General features: G+C 42.2%; 2 protein-coding genes and 1 pseudogene across 9 annotated transcripts in view; 2 read left to right on the top strand and 1 right to left on the bottom strand.

The window, feature by feature from the left end:
• LOC307185630 (uncharacterized protein) overlaps positions 1-13,141 on the bottom strand; it is a 293,961-nt gene that overhangs the window by 74,169 nt on the left and 206,651 nt on the right. The gene's annotated exons all lie outside the window — the stretch shown is intronic.
• Positions 1-13,141, top strand: part of SYNPO2 (synaptopodin 2) — a 173,227-nt gene that overhangs the window by 63,018 nt on the left and 97,068 nt on the right. The window lies entirely within an intron of this gene.
• Positions 691-9,038, top strand: LOC307185629 (ran-specific GTPase-activating protein-like; annotated as a pseudogene). Its single transcript has one exon. The product of its transcript is annotated as a ran-specific GTPase-activating protein-like (transcript).

Below are 13,141 nucleotides of genomic sequence, written 5' to 3'. Positions count from 1 at the left end.
CCTGGAATTCAATAGATATACTTTGAATAAATAAAAAAGAAGGCATAATACATTCTAGAACTATTACTAAGGAAATAGGAGGAATTGTATGAACTGTTCTGGAAACCTAAGGGAAATCATCAAAGATTATTTCAAAGGTTTTTAACCTGGGAAACACAGAGTAAGATGGAATCCAGATGAAAAGTAGATACAAACTGGAAATGAGGAGAGAGATTGGGGGTTTGCAGACAGATTCAGAAGCCATCTCCATAGATGGGGACTGATTTTGAAGAGAGGCTAGGGGACTGATAAGACCGGAGGTAATGTCCATGTATGAGGAATACGAAGCGGAAGAAAAGCTCTTGAAGGAAACTGAGAAGATGCAGTTATTAAAGTAGAGGCTGTGGAGAATCAGGATGGTATAAGCTTTATGGAAGCCGAGGAAGGAAGTGGTTTCAAGAAGTAAATTGTGGCCAACAGCTCTAAGAGTTGCAGAGAGGAGGAAGAGACATGAGAACACAGAAAAAGTTACTGGACCAGCACACTCACATTACACAATGTAGATATAAGTAGTCACAACTTCATTCTTTTAGCTTATAATTACCGTAATTTTGTCAACATCACCATTACTCCTGCCAGCGCGTTTCCCGCCGCCGGGGTCAGGGGTCGGGGTTCGGGTCGCGGGGCGGAGGGAAGAGCGGGCGGGAGGGAGGCGCCGACGCCAGACGCGGAGGCAGGAGCTGCGACCGGCCGCCGGGAGGCCGGGACCACGGAGCTCGCCGAGCCGCCGCCGCCGCGCTCATGGCGGCCGCCAAGGACACCCACGAGGAGCACGACACGTCCACCGAGAATGCCGACGAGTCCAACCATGACCCCCAGTTTGAGCCCATAGTTTCTCTTCCTGAGCAAGAAATTAAAACGCTGGAAGAAGATGAAGAGGAACTTTTTCAAATGCGGGCCAAGCTGTTCCGGTTCGCTTCGGAGAACGACCTCCCGGAGGGGAAGGAGCTGGGTACAAGGCATGTCAAGCTGCTGAAGCACGAGGAGAAGGGGACCATCCGCTTCCTCATGCGCAGGGACGAGACCCTCCAGACCTGCGCCAACCACTGCATCACGCCGGTGGTGGAGCTGAAGCCGAACGCGGGCAGTGACCGCGCCTGGGTCTGGACTACCCACGCCGACTTAGCCGGCCAGCGCCCCAAGCAGGAGCTGCCGGCCATCCGCTTCCTTAACGCCGAGAACGCACAGAAATTCGAAGTTTGAAGAATGCAGGAAAGAGATTGAAGAGAGAGAAAAGAAAGGAACAGGCAAAAATGACAGTGCCGAGAAAGTAGCCGAGAAGCTAGAAGCTCTTTCGGTGAAGGAGGGCAGGGAGCCCGAGGACGAGACCAAAGTGGCGGCTGAAGAGGAGCAATGAGTCGGCTCCCGTTGTGTCCTTTCTTCCTGTCTTTTCTCTTTTTCTTTTTTTAAATTTTGCCCTGCCCTCTTCTTTTTGGTTTGTTTTTATTCTGTTTTGTTTTTACAAGGGACTTTATATAAAGTACTGGGCTCCAATATTCAGGTTGTTTTTTTCTAAGTTTTTGCCCTAATGAAAACGACTTCAGAAAATCCGTTACCCAGTCGTGAGAATGTACTGTGCTAACTTTCTTTTCCATAGTGGAAACATTTATCTGTAGTCATCAAAATAGCAAATAAACAAAACATTTGTTGAACCTGAAAAAAAAAATATTCCTTATTGGGTAAATCAGTCCCTACTTAGACACCCAGTCAATCAATAATGCTTATTGAGCACTCATAATAAAACAACAGGGAGGAAGCTTGGTGGGACAGATGGAAGCAAGTGTAACTCAACAGTAAAATAAAATGGTTTCTAAGCCATAGAGCTTGGGTGATCTTATTCCTTTTCTTTAGGTACATGGAGAATAGATGCAGGAAGATAACATGGTGATAAAAAGCTTATGAACTCACTCACAATAGGTCCAAAGAGTGTCCTGGCAAAGGTCTTTGAAACTGGGATCTTTATTTGGAAAAACCATTCCCCACAAACACAGGAGGCACCTCCCAAGGGAAGTTCCCTGTGATCTTCCATGTCAGGGACCTAGTGGATGCTGCTGACTTGAAAGGCTCTTGAGAATTAGTGAAGAGAATAGGTAGGCTGGGGTCCATCAATACACCCACCCATGCAATTGGGGGCCATGTTTCACATCTCTCTGGTCTTCATTCTGTGTGGCCTAGTATGTAAGAGAATGTGCCTGGGAATCGGATCTGGATTCAAACCCCAGCTCCTCCGTTTATCAGAATTGTGGTTTGGAAAGCCATTTAATCCCTCTGGACTTTATTTTTGTCATCTGTGAAGATGGAGTAATAACTCTATATCAAAGATTATTGTTAAATGCTCTGTTCATGTGACACTAAATACATGGTAGCTACTCTAATTACTATCTGAGGAGGTCTGATGCAAACAATGGTGATTATCCTAGTTGATTACGAGGACTGAGTAGTGTCAGAAAAATCTCAATCCTGATTCCCTTTACTGCATGATAAAATGACTTGCAACTTTAAACTTTTTCAAAGCACTTTCGTATCTGCTAATACATGTTATCCTTACAACAAACCTTCGAATGTGTGTGTGTTCGTTATTGCTCCTATTTTGTAGATGGAGAAAGAGGGCCTCAGAAGGGGACAAGGACTTATTTCAGTCACAAAAGGGGAAGGTCACAGAGTCTGCACTGGAACCCAGGGCTGCTCACTCCTGTCAGAGCCTGATGGGAAAAGCCAAGAATCTGCTGCCACTTTTCTTGCCAAAATACCCCTCCACTTATGTAGTGAACACAATGCAGAGATGAGTTAATTCTCTAGTCACATCAAAGAGCTGCTTGTTGAACTTTCGACTTTTGGCAAGTCGTGCATCATTTCTTAGCTTCAGCAATTCCTTGACACTTTTCCTGCTTTAACTTTTATTTTTCAAGGCACTTTTCAATTTACTCTGTTGTGTTCTCGAATAGTAGGCATTGTTTTCATCCTTTCTGCATCTCAAAAAAATGTGGTTTGTTTATGTTTCCATTAGTTGACATTACCATCCAAATGCTTATTCAGATCAGAATATTGGTTTGGATATATGTGGTGCGTGTATGGTAGTGGGGGTGGTGGGAGGTGATCTCAAAGATGTGCAGACACGTCATATTACTTTAAATCCTCCGATTTTAAGGATAAAGTGCACTTGTCTTCAACTTCGTACACCAAGTTAATTGACTGGTCCATTACTTAGTAGATTTTGTACTTGATTGGGAGGTGTAAGGCCCTAGACAAGCAGAACTCAGCCTTATATAGTTTTGTTTACCCCTTAGGACCCTGTGGCAGGTAGGAGTGAGGGTGGGAGATGGAGGAGAGGGTCAAAAGTACAAGACTGCAAGTACTGAATCCATCTCCAGTGGAGGGGATGAGGATCCTGAATAGCTCCGCCCTACAACTTGTCCACAGTTGTGTGAGCCCAGGGAAACTATAGAGAATTCTTCAAGCCTCCTCTTGCAGTCTTCAATCATCTCAGGAAACAGACTGCTTCAGTCATCGTTTTCCTTCTAGAAGGAAGATGACTAGAAGAAAAGTTGAAACTTTCCCTCAAATTGCTCCCCCTAGAGTTTTTGAGAGGTAGGATCTAGAGTACCTTGCCATCCAGTAAGAGAGCCACACCTGGGGGTGCGGGGGAAGGACTAGTGTTCCTGCATTCTGATGCCATACATTCATTTTACTCTGATTTAAAATGTATTTCTCCAAGTTACCAATTTTTACACTGTAAGACAGATGACATTTTGATCCTACATGATATATTTCTATTCAAAGGGTTTTAGGATATATTTGTTCATTAGTATGTAAAGCTGAGAAGTATTGACTCTAAAGTTACTGGTAACACTGAATCTATTATTTTTATGAAAAGACAATGAATATATTTTCCCCCGGAGTGAAGATATATTTTCCGTTGCCATATCAGGGCATCAGAGGAAAGCAGTTTCCTTGAATCATTACTCTCCGTCCCTTTCACTTCACTGACTAATCACAGAGATTTGAATCCTAAATTTAACTTTGGAAGTTTGCTACAAGTTTCAAAGAATTTGCTAAATAGGTTTCAAATGTTAGTCCTTTGTGCCTTGGGAATTAAAAGAAGAGTGATGGTTACTTTTATAGTAAAAACTTGGCACAAAATAAAACGTTTTTTTTTCTTTCTCTTTTTTCCATGTGCTCACCTAAAGCAATAAACTTGTGGATGATTACCTCTGAGTTTTTCCAACAAGCTCAAGGAAGTTTAATGGCCTGAACAATGTGCTTTTTAAGAAGATCACTGTAAACATTCATTTCAATTCAAGGAGTATCTTTCAAAGTTATTCTGGAACAAATATGGTGCAAAGAAACATCAGAGAGAGAAAAGAAACAGGAACCCCAGGCTCTCGCTCTAGTCGTCTGTGGCCCCTGCTCTGTCTGGCTGTTCTTTCCTAGCTCTTCATCCTCTACTAACTTCTGTGTGTTGGAGTCTCCAAGGCGCTGTCATTGGAGTGCCAGCCTTGGAGCAAGCCTTTTGTCTTCTCTATCTGTACTCTCTCCCTAGGTGTAGTGGGTTGAGTGGTGGCCCCAAAGAGATATGTCACCATCCTAATTCACAGAATTTGTGAGGGTTACCTGATTTTGGAAAAGGGATCTTTGCAGATGTAATTAAATTAAGGAATTTGAGATGAAGAGATCATCCTGTATTATTCAGGTGGGCCCTAAATCCAATGACAAATGTTCTCATAAGAGAAACACAGGGGAGATTTGGCAGACAGAAGAGGAGGCATTGTGACCAAAGAGGTAGAGCTTGGAGAGGTGTGGCCAAAAGGCCGCAGTCAAGGATCGCTGACAGCCACCGGAAGCTAGAAAAAGTGAGGAATGGATTCTCCCCTAGAGTCTCCAGAGGGAGTACAGCCCCTACAGACACCTTGATTTTGGACTTCTGGCCTCCAGACTGTGAAAGAATACATTTTTGTTGTGTTAAGCCACCAGTGTGTACTCAGTTCGTTATATCATCCACAGGAAGTTAATACACTAGGGAATCCCATCTAGTTCTCATCTTCAAATTCGATCTATAAATTTAAATCTCCAATCCTGACTGTCCTCTAGGTGCCACACTCATGTATCTAACTGCCTGCTTCACATCTGCACTTGGATACCTAATAGACATCTCAAACTTAGTATGGCCAACAGAATTCTTGATTTCTATCTCCTGCACCCACCACTCTGTTTCCTAGTCTTCCCTGTCAATAAATGGCACTACCATCTCAGGCTTAAGGCTTAGGTCCAACTACTTCATGGCTCCAGCAAAGAACCTAAGCATCATGCTTGATTCTTTTCTTCCTTTCAACCCCCTCTACCTAATTCCTAGATGAATCCTCTTGGCTACCATTTCAGTCCATTGTGTCTGACCTAAGCTTATATTGTAGATTTCTGATTTCTTCCCTGCCTCTACTCTTGTCTTTTTCCACAAAAGCCAGTGTAAACGTCCTACAGTGCAACTCATTTCTTGTCACTCTCTGCCTAAGATGTTCTAATAGCTTCCCACTGCACTTAGGATAACATCCAAATTTCTTATCTTGGCCTACAGCAGTGGTTCTCAACTGGAGACTATTTCACCCTCACAATGCCAAAGACATTTGGCACTTTCTGGAGACATGTTTTGGTTGCTACTACTGGGGAGAGCCTACTGGAGTCTAGTGGGTAGAGCCCAGGAATGCTGCTAAACACCTTGCACTACACAAAACAGGGTCCAACAAGAAAGAATTATCTGGTCTCAAATGTCAATAGTGCCAAGGTTGAAAAACCATGCCCTACAGAGTCCACATGAGTTGATACCTGCCTTTTACTGCCTCATTTCCTTTTACTTTTCCTCAAATATGCTAAGCTTGTCCACATCTCAGAGCCTTTGAATATACTCTCCCTTTGGATTGCAACATACTTTTCCTAGTATGTTGCATCCCATCTTTGCATTTCTGTATCTTTGTTATCCAGGTGTAAATTCTAATACTACCTCCTCAGAGAGGCACCACCCATCTAAAGCAGCCTCCACCCCATCCTATCCCTGCTCTGTCGCATTAGCCTGTTTTTACCCTCTATATTGCTCTTATTGGTACTTTATTTTATATTTTTATGAGTTTATCATTGGCTTCTTCCCTCTAAAATTGCAAAGTCCTTTAGGGTCTTTCATGTTCACTGCTGTTTGCCTGCATCTAGAGCAGCACCTGGCACAGAGTAAGTGCTTAATAAATATTCATCAAATCACTGACACGCAAATGTAAAGCAATAGAGGATAATTAAGTAACCCATAAAATGTTTGGTCCCAAAAGTGATGCAGTGAATCACCAGGAAGGCAGGCTTATTTCTAATCCCTTGTCAATTTCTAGTATATGGCTCTTTGGATGTTACCTTCATTTAAGTCTTAACTCCACTGACAGAATAAGAAGCTAGGGCCTTGTTTGTAGAAAAGATGTAATTTTACTTTTGAATCTATTGTTTTGAAGACAGAGCAGGCTTTCATGTAGTGGATGACTGGCAACCAGTTGTTAATGTGGTTGTAGATTTGAAGAATCCACGTAGAAGCAATGGCTGAATCCCTGAGAGCAGAGAAGCCCACTGAGGGATTGCTTTCAGAGAGAAAAGCCAAAAATTTGCCCTGAGAGAACCTACTGTTAGGAATAGAGGAGAAAGAAGAGTCAGCAAAGGAAACAGAGAAAACCTGATTAGAAAAGTAATAGGAAAACAAAAGAAAAAGTTTCTGAAGCCCCAATCACGGAGTGATAGAAGACAGTCAATTTATAAAGGAAGCATTGATAATGCATTTTTGGAACTTTTATGCCTTTGGGTTGGGGGTACATGTTCCTTCCATTAATCAGTGAACAGCTAAAAATTTTCTGGCAATGCAAAAATAAACTTAGCTATAAAGTACCTACAAACAGAGAAGGTAATGAAAATATTCAGTTCTTACTTAAAAAAAAAAAAACCTTAACCTTGCTATGAATTTTCCATAATTGTAAAGGGTTTCAGGATAATCCTCGGGCCCCTAATTTTTCTATTATCTATTTTACTTATTATGAAAAAACTTTTATCATTTCTAATAGAGCCTAAGTGTTGGAAATAGAAGTCATTTTTTCCCCTTTCATCCTGTGTTAAGTGGTTGAGAAATCAGCTAGGGAGATTGGCAAAATTAAGAACTGGCAGAAACTTCCATCTGCCCCAAACTGATCCACTCATGTTTCCATGTTTGGAAATGGTTTCTTGGGCTTATCCACATTTTGTTGGCAGGTCGTATCTTTGGAGAATGACAGGCACTTTTCTCCCTACTACCCTACTAGCCATGATCCTGGGCTTGAGGAATGCAAACTGTCTGTAATGTCCAAAAGCTGAGGGCAAATTAAACTGAGGGCCAAGTGAAATTACGGGTGCAGCCATTGGGTGAGAACTTACTCCGTTGCAGATACACATTACTGAGCTTGCCTTGTGGTGGTGTATTTTGTCCCATCATATGAAAAGAGAAATGAAAGAGAGGACATGTATGAAAGTAGGGTAGAGAATGAGAGTTAAACATGTCTGAGGATGAATTAAATTATTACATTTGAGATGCTAAGAAGAAATAGAGAGGGGATGGGATTGCAGATCACAGAAACCCAAGTCTGACAGGACAAGCACAGTTAATCTTAGGTGGGTCAGAGGATGGCAGTTCAGACAGAGGGACTCAATGACAATGGCTGTGAAGCTCTCCACCATCCATTCTGGCTGCTGGAGTGAAAAGGGAAACCGAAAATGTGGTTTATTTCCATCATCTCTCCCTCTAGCTCCCACACCTCAGTACTCAAGCAATACCTTTTGGCCAGAATTGAGATATGAGCTCTCTAGGGAGGAAGAAAAGGCAGTCTCCCTCCCCCTGGCAGTTTCTGGGTGGAGTCAACAGCTAGCAGAGGCTTGAATTCATTTCTCTTCCCCAGAGGCTGGGCCTCTAGAGCACAGCTCCCTCCTTACCCAGCAGATCCCAAGGGAGGAACTTCTCTGCAGTCTCACATGGAGAAGGGAAGCCAGGGTATGACTGTAAGTTCTGGTCATGAAGCTGTGGGATTTGGGATTGGACCCCAGGGCTGCTGCTAGGTCATATGGAACATTTATGCAAAACTAAAAAAAAAAAAATGCCACTTCTTCTGGGATGATGCAATCCAAATCTGGGGTGCAAGACTTGGAAAATGAAAGATCCCCTAAACTGTTCCTCTTGGGCAGGGTGCAAACTGAACAAATGGTGACCCAGTCTGTCCCAGCTTGTATAGATTCTATAAATTCAAAAGGTTGAATAAATTGATGAGATTCTTATAGGACCTGAATCCACTGATGTACTACTTGAAGAGTAGGTCCTTCCTCACAAGGCTCTAAATGATTAGCTAATAACATGGGAGTGTTTAAGGAACTGTACCTCACAATGGGTACATCTTTTCCCTCCTTCTTATCCAGTTACTTTAAAATAAGAGTAACAATGGTTAGCTTTTACTGAGCACACTTGACAGGTTCCAGACACTGCACTAAGTCATTTACAGAGATTAAGTCAATGAATTCTTAGAATAACCCTGTAACCTAGGTGGGTATTATTATTCCCATTTAATGTTTCAGAAAACAGAGGCTTAGATGGTTGAACTAGTAAGTGGTTTTTAACCTGGAGCCCATTTTAACTCCCACTCTATGCTGCTATTCCCTTTTCTTTCCCTCCCTCCCTTCTTTTTCTCCTTTCTCTCTGTCTCTCTCTGTCTCTGTCTCTCTCATGTTAATAAGGTATTCATTGAACTTCCTGATAACTCTACAATTGACCTTTTAGCTCTGACATTCCCAGACACTGGGCTTTCCAAACAAATAGCTTCCCTTTGTTGTTTGGGGTTTGCCTCAGAGCCAGAATTTTGAAAATCCTGGCTTCAGGTTTCCACACCTAATCCTTGCCAGGCGGTAATACATTTCAGCACACAAACAAGAAAACAAAGCTCCACTTGGTCCTTGGCCTGAGGCTCTGTGGCTTTTCTGGCCAACGAACCAAAAGCACACTGGGAAACCCCCATCCATGGTCACTTCTAGATAACCATTTGCCATCTGGGGAAAATGAAAATAGAACAGTACCTGGTAGTTTCTATACAAAGAGGTTCCATGTTTTTCCCCCATGTTTCTGGCACAGCTCTGGATAATTCCCTTAGATATTAGCCATCTCCTCAAGAAATCATAAGATATACAGCATCTTAAGTAAAATTTATAACACCAGAGCCTCTATGGTGGTATTCCCTTTGACTTTGTTTGAAAAACCTTATATTTTACAAAAAATGTAGTATCTACTTAAAACATGGACCTATTGGGGCTTCCCTGGTGGCGCATTGGTTGAGAGTCCGCCTGCCGATGCAGGGTACACGGGTTCGTGCCCCGGTCCGGGAAGATCCCACATGCCGCGGAGCGGCTGGGCCCGTGAGCCATGGCCGCGGAGCCTGCGCGTCCGGAGCCTGTGCTCCACAACGGGAGAGGCCACAACAGTGAGAGGCCCGCGTACCGCAAAAAAAAAAAAACCAAAAACCAAAAAACAAACCATGGACCTATCCATGCACCTTTAACCTTTGTTAGAGAATGTGATGTAATGAAGATACAGAGCTAATCCATAAAATGTCTAATTTTCGTGAAAAATGTGTAACATCCAATATATTAACATCCAAATAAGATAACCTAATGTTCTTGGTTATTGGTTTCCAAAGACTGTAGAACATTTCCTCCTTTGGCCTTGGAGAAATTTGCTCTGGGATTTCAGCCTAGCCCTTGACTTGCTGAAAGACTACAGACTTAGAACAAGGCAAGCTGGCTAAGAACAAAGCAACTAGTGAAAATGAAAGTAAGAGGTCTCTAAGGCTTAGCGTGTGTTCTTTTTTTTTTTTTTAACATCTTTATTGGAGTATAATTGCTTTACAATGGTGTGTTAGTTTCTGCTTTATAACAAAGTGAATCAGCTATACATATACATATATCCCCATATCTCTTCCCTCTTGTGTCTCCCTCCCTCCCACCCTCCCTTTCCCACCCCTCTAGGTGGTCACAAAGCACCAAGCTAATCTACCTGTGCTATGCAGCTGCTTCCCACTAGCTAGCTATTTTACATTTGGTAGTGTATATATGTCCATGCCACTCTCTCACTTTGTCCCAGCTTACCCTTCCCCCTCCCCGTGTCCTCAAGTCCATTCTCTAGTAGGTCTGCATCTTTATTCCCGTCTTGCCCCTAGGCTCTTCATGACCATTGTTTTTAGATTCCATATATGTGTTAGCATGCGGTATTTGTTTTTCTCTTTCTGACTTCACTCTGTATGACAGACTCCAGGTCCATCCACCTCATTACAAATAACTCAATTTCGTTTCTTTTTATGGCTAAGTAATATTCCATTGTATATATGTGCCACATCTTCTTTATCCATTCATCTGTGGATGGACACTTAGGTTGCTTCTATGTCCTGGCTAAAGAATGAAATTAGAACACTCCCTAACACCATACACAAAAATAAACTCAAAATGCATTAAAGACCTAAATGTAAGGCCAGACACTATCAAACTCTCAGAGGAAACTATAGGCAAAACACTCTATGACATAAATCACAGCAAGGTTCTTTTTGACCCACATCCTAGGGAAATGGAAATAAAAACAAAAATAAACAAATGGGACCCAATGAAACGTAAAAGATTTTGCACAGTAAAGGAAACCATAAACAAGATAAGAAGACAACACTCAGAATTGGAGAAAATATTTGCAAATGAAGGAACTGACAAAGATTAATCTCCAAAATTTACAAGCAGCTCATGCAGCTCAATATCAAAAAAAACAAATAACCCAATCCCAAAATGGGCAGAAGACCTAAATAGACATTTCTCCAAAGAAGATATACAGATTGCCAACAAACACATGAAAGAATGCTCAACATCATTAATATTAGAGAAATGCAAATCAAAACTACAATGAGATATCATCTCACACCAGTCAGAATGGCCACCATCAAAAAATCTACAAACAGTAAATGCTGGAGAGGGTGTGGAGAAAAGGGAACCCTCTTGCACTGTTGGTGGGAATGTAAATTGATACAGCCACTGTGGAGAACAGTATGGAGGTCCCTTAAAAAACTAAAAATAGAACTACCATACGACCCAGCAATCCCACTACTGGGCATATACCCTGAGAAACCATAATTCAAAAAGAGTCATGTACCACAATGTTCATTGCAGCATGTGTTCTTTAAAGAAGGAAGAAATTGCTGCGGGGGTCAGAAGAAAGTCATTGGCGGCCCTTGAACTTACTAATGCTAGTCAGACCTCCTGTTCCAGATAGATCAACAAAGTCCAGAAATGCAATGTCTCAGTGTGACTGTTACAGCAGTGTCCTGGCTTCGCTGAGATGTCTTCTCTCCCAGAGGTCATTTTACTATTGGTCATTTAACCGTTTCCCCTGATGCTGACATTCCTAAATTAGTAGGGAAAATGAACGACAGATGTTCCAGATTGAAGCCCAGGCTTTGGAAGGTCACAACTAAGAAAGCATCGATAGCCAATTCTGGTCTCATTTGGTAACATCTCTAATCATGATACAGTGCTGGAGGATGCCAAGAAGGAAAGGGGACCAGATTTATGTGAGTTTGCTGAGGTTGAAAGAGCAATGTCTTCTACCTAGTCTTGGGGTTGAGGTTAGGGAGTGACAGGGTACTACTTTCGAAGATCGCGAAATATATATATTGATTTGCCATAGGTAGAGAAAAATTTAAAGCTTCAAATATGTGACATTACTGGGTTTATTTTCTCCCCACCTCTTGAAAAGAAACTTTTGCAGAGACAAGATCGAGTGATTTTGAACACTACTGCATTTCCAAGTTAGATTCCTAGACCTTTGTGGCAAAATAAAAAACTGTACGGGCTTCCCTAGTGGCACAGTGGTTAAGAATCTGTCTGCCAATGCAGGGGACACGGGTTCGATCCCTGGTCCGGGAAGATCCCACCTGCTGTGGAGCAGCTAAGCCCGTGCGCCACAACTACTGAAGCCCGCGTGCCTAGAGCCCATGCTCCGGAACAAGAGAAGCCACCACAATGAGAAGCACGCACACCGCAACAAAGAGTAGCCCCCTGCTCGCCGCAACTAGAGAAAGCCCACACGCAGCAACGAAGACCCAATGCATAGTACTTCCCTGGCGGTCCAGTGGTTAAGACTCTGCACTTCCAATGCAGGGGGTGTGGGTTCGATCCCTGGTCAGGGAGCCAAACAAACAAACAAGCAAACAAACAAGACCCAACTCAGCCAAAAATAAATAAATAAATGAATTAAAAAAAAAAAACTGTAGAATGAGAGGAATGAGGAGACTGCTGTTCTGATTATAGCTTAGCTTCTATCCAGTTGAGAGAATCCAGTAAACTTTCCAGGTCAGTTAAAAAGAGGGGCTTGGCTAATTAGTTGACCTCAAGGGCCCTTGCATCTCTTAAATTCATTGCTAATATAAACACAGCACTCTGTCTCTGATAGGTTACCACATTTAGTATCTCCTAACACTACACAGGTAAATTTTAGACCAAGGTCCCAATGTAGTATTGTCTTCATTTTTCTGTTATATTAAGATGAACTGTAAGTCCTTGAATTACTATATAGATATCTCATTGTACTTTGTAAACGTTCTGTATGGCTCCAAAAATGCATCTGAGACCAAAAAAAAAATGTATTGTCTTTCAAACCACTTACACGTGTAGTGTTTAAAATGGAAAATGCAGTTGTATGGAAATACATCTCTCTCCAGATTGTAATAAAAGGTTTATGTGATCAATTAACAGTGCGTTTACTGCCCTCTGCTGCCCTAAGCAGAACACTGGCTTTGGAAAGTCCAGCCTTACATCTGACTGGGGAAGGCCAGATTTTCTTTTACGGTCATTATTTTTAATGCTTGCTGGCATATTCCAAATGTAACACTATCTGACTTAGAAAATCCCAACAATGAAGTAGCCCATGGCCTGAAACCAAATAAGCACTACGTTCTTGTGCTTCAGATTTTTCTAAAGTCTTCTGGGGTTTTATTAAGTTCTGGGTGTTCTTTCTACAAGATCACTAATATGTGGAAGTACC

Source organism: Stenella coeruleoalba, assembly GCF_951394435.1.
Source record: "Stenella coeruleoalba genome assembly, chromosome: 4".
Lineage (NCBI taxonomy): Eukaryota > Metazoa > Chordata > Mammalia > Artiodactyla > Delphinidae > Stenella > Stenella coeruleoalba.
The sequence above is the reverse complement of the archived record's forward strand: the minus strand, read 5'-3'. Positions and strand labels throughout refer to the sequence as shown.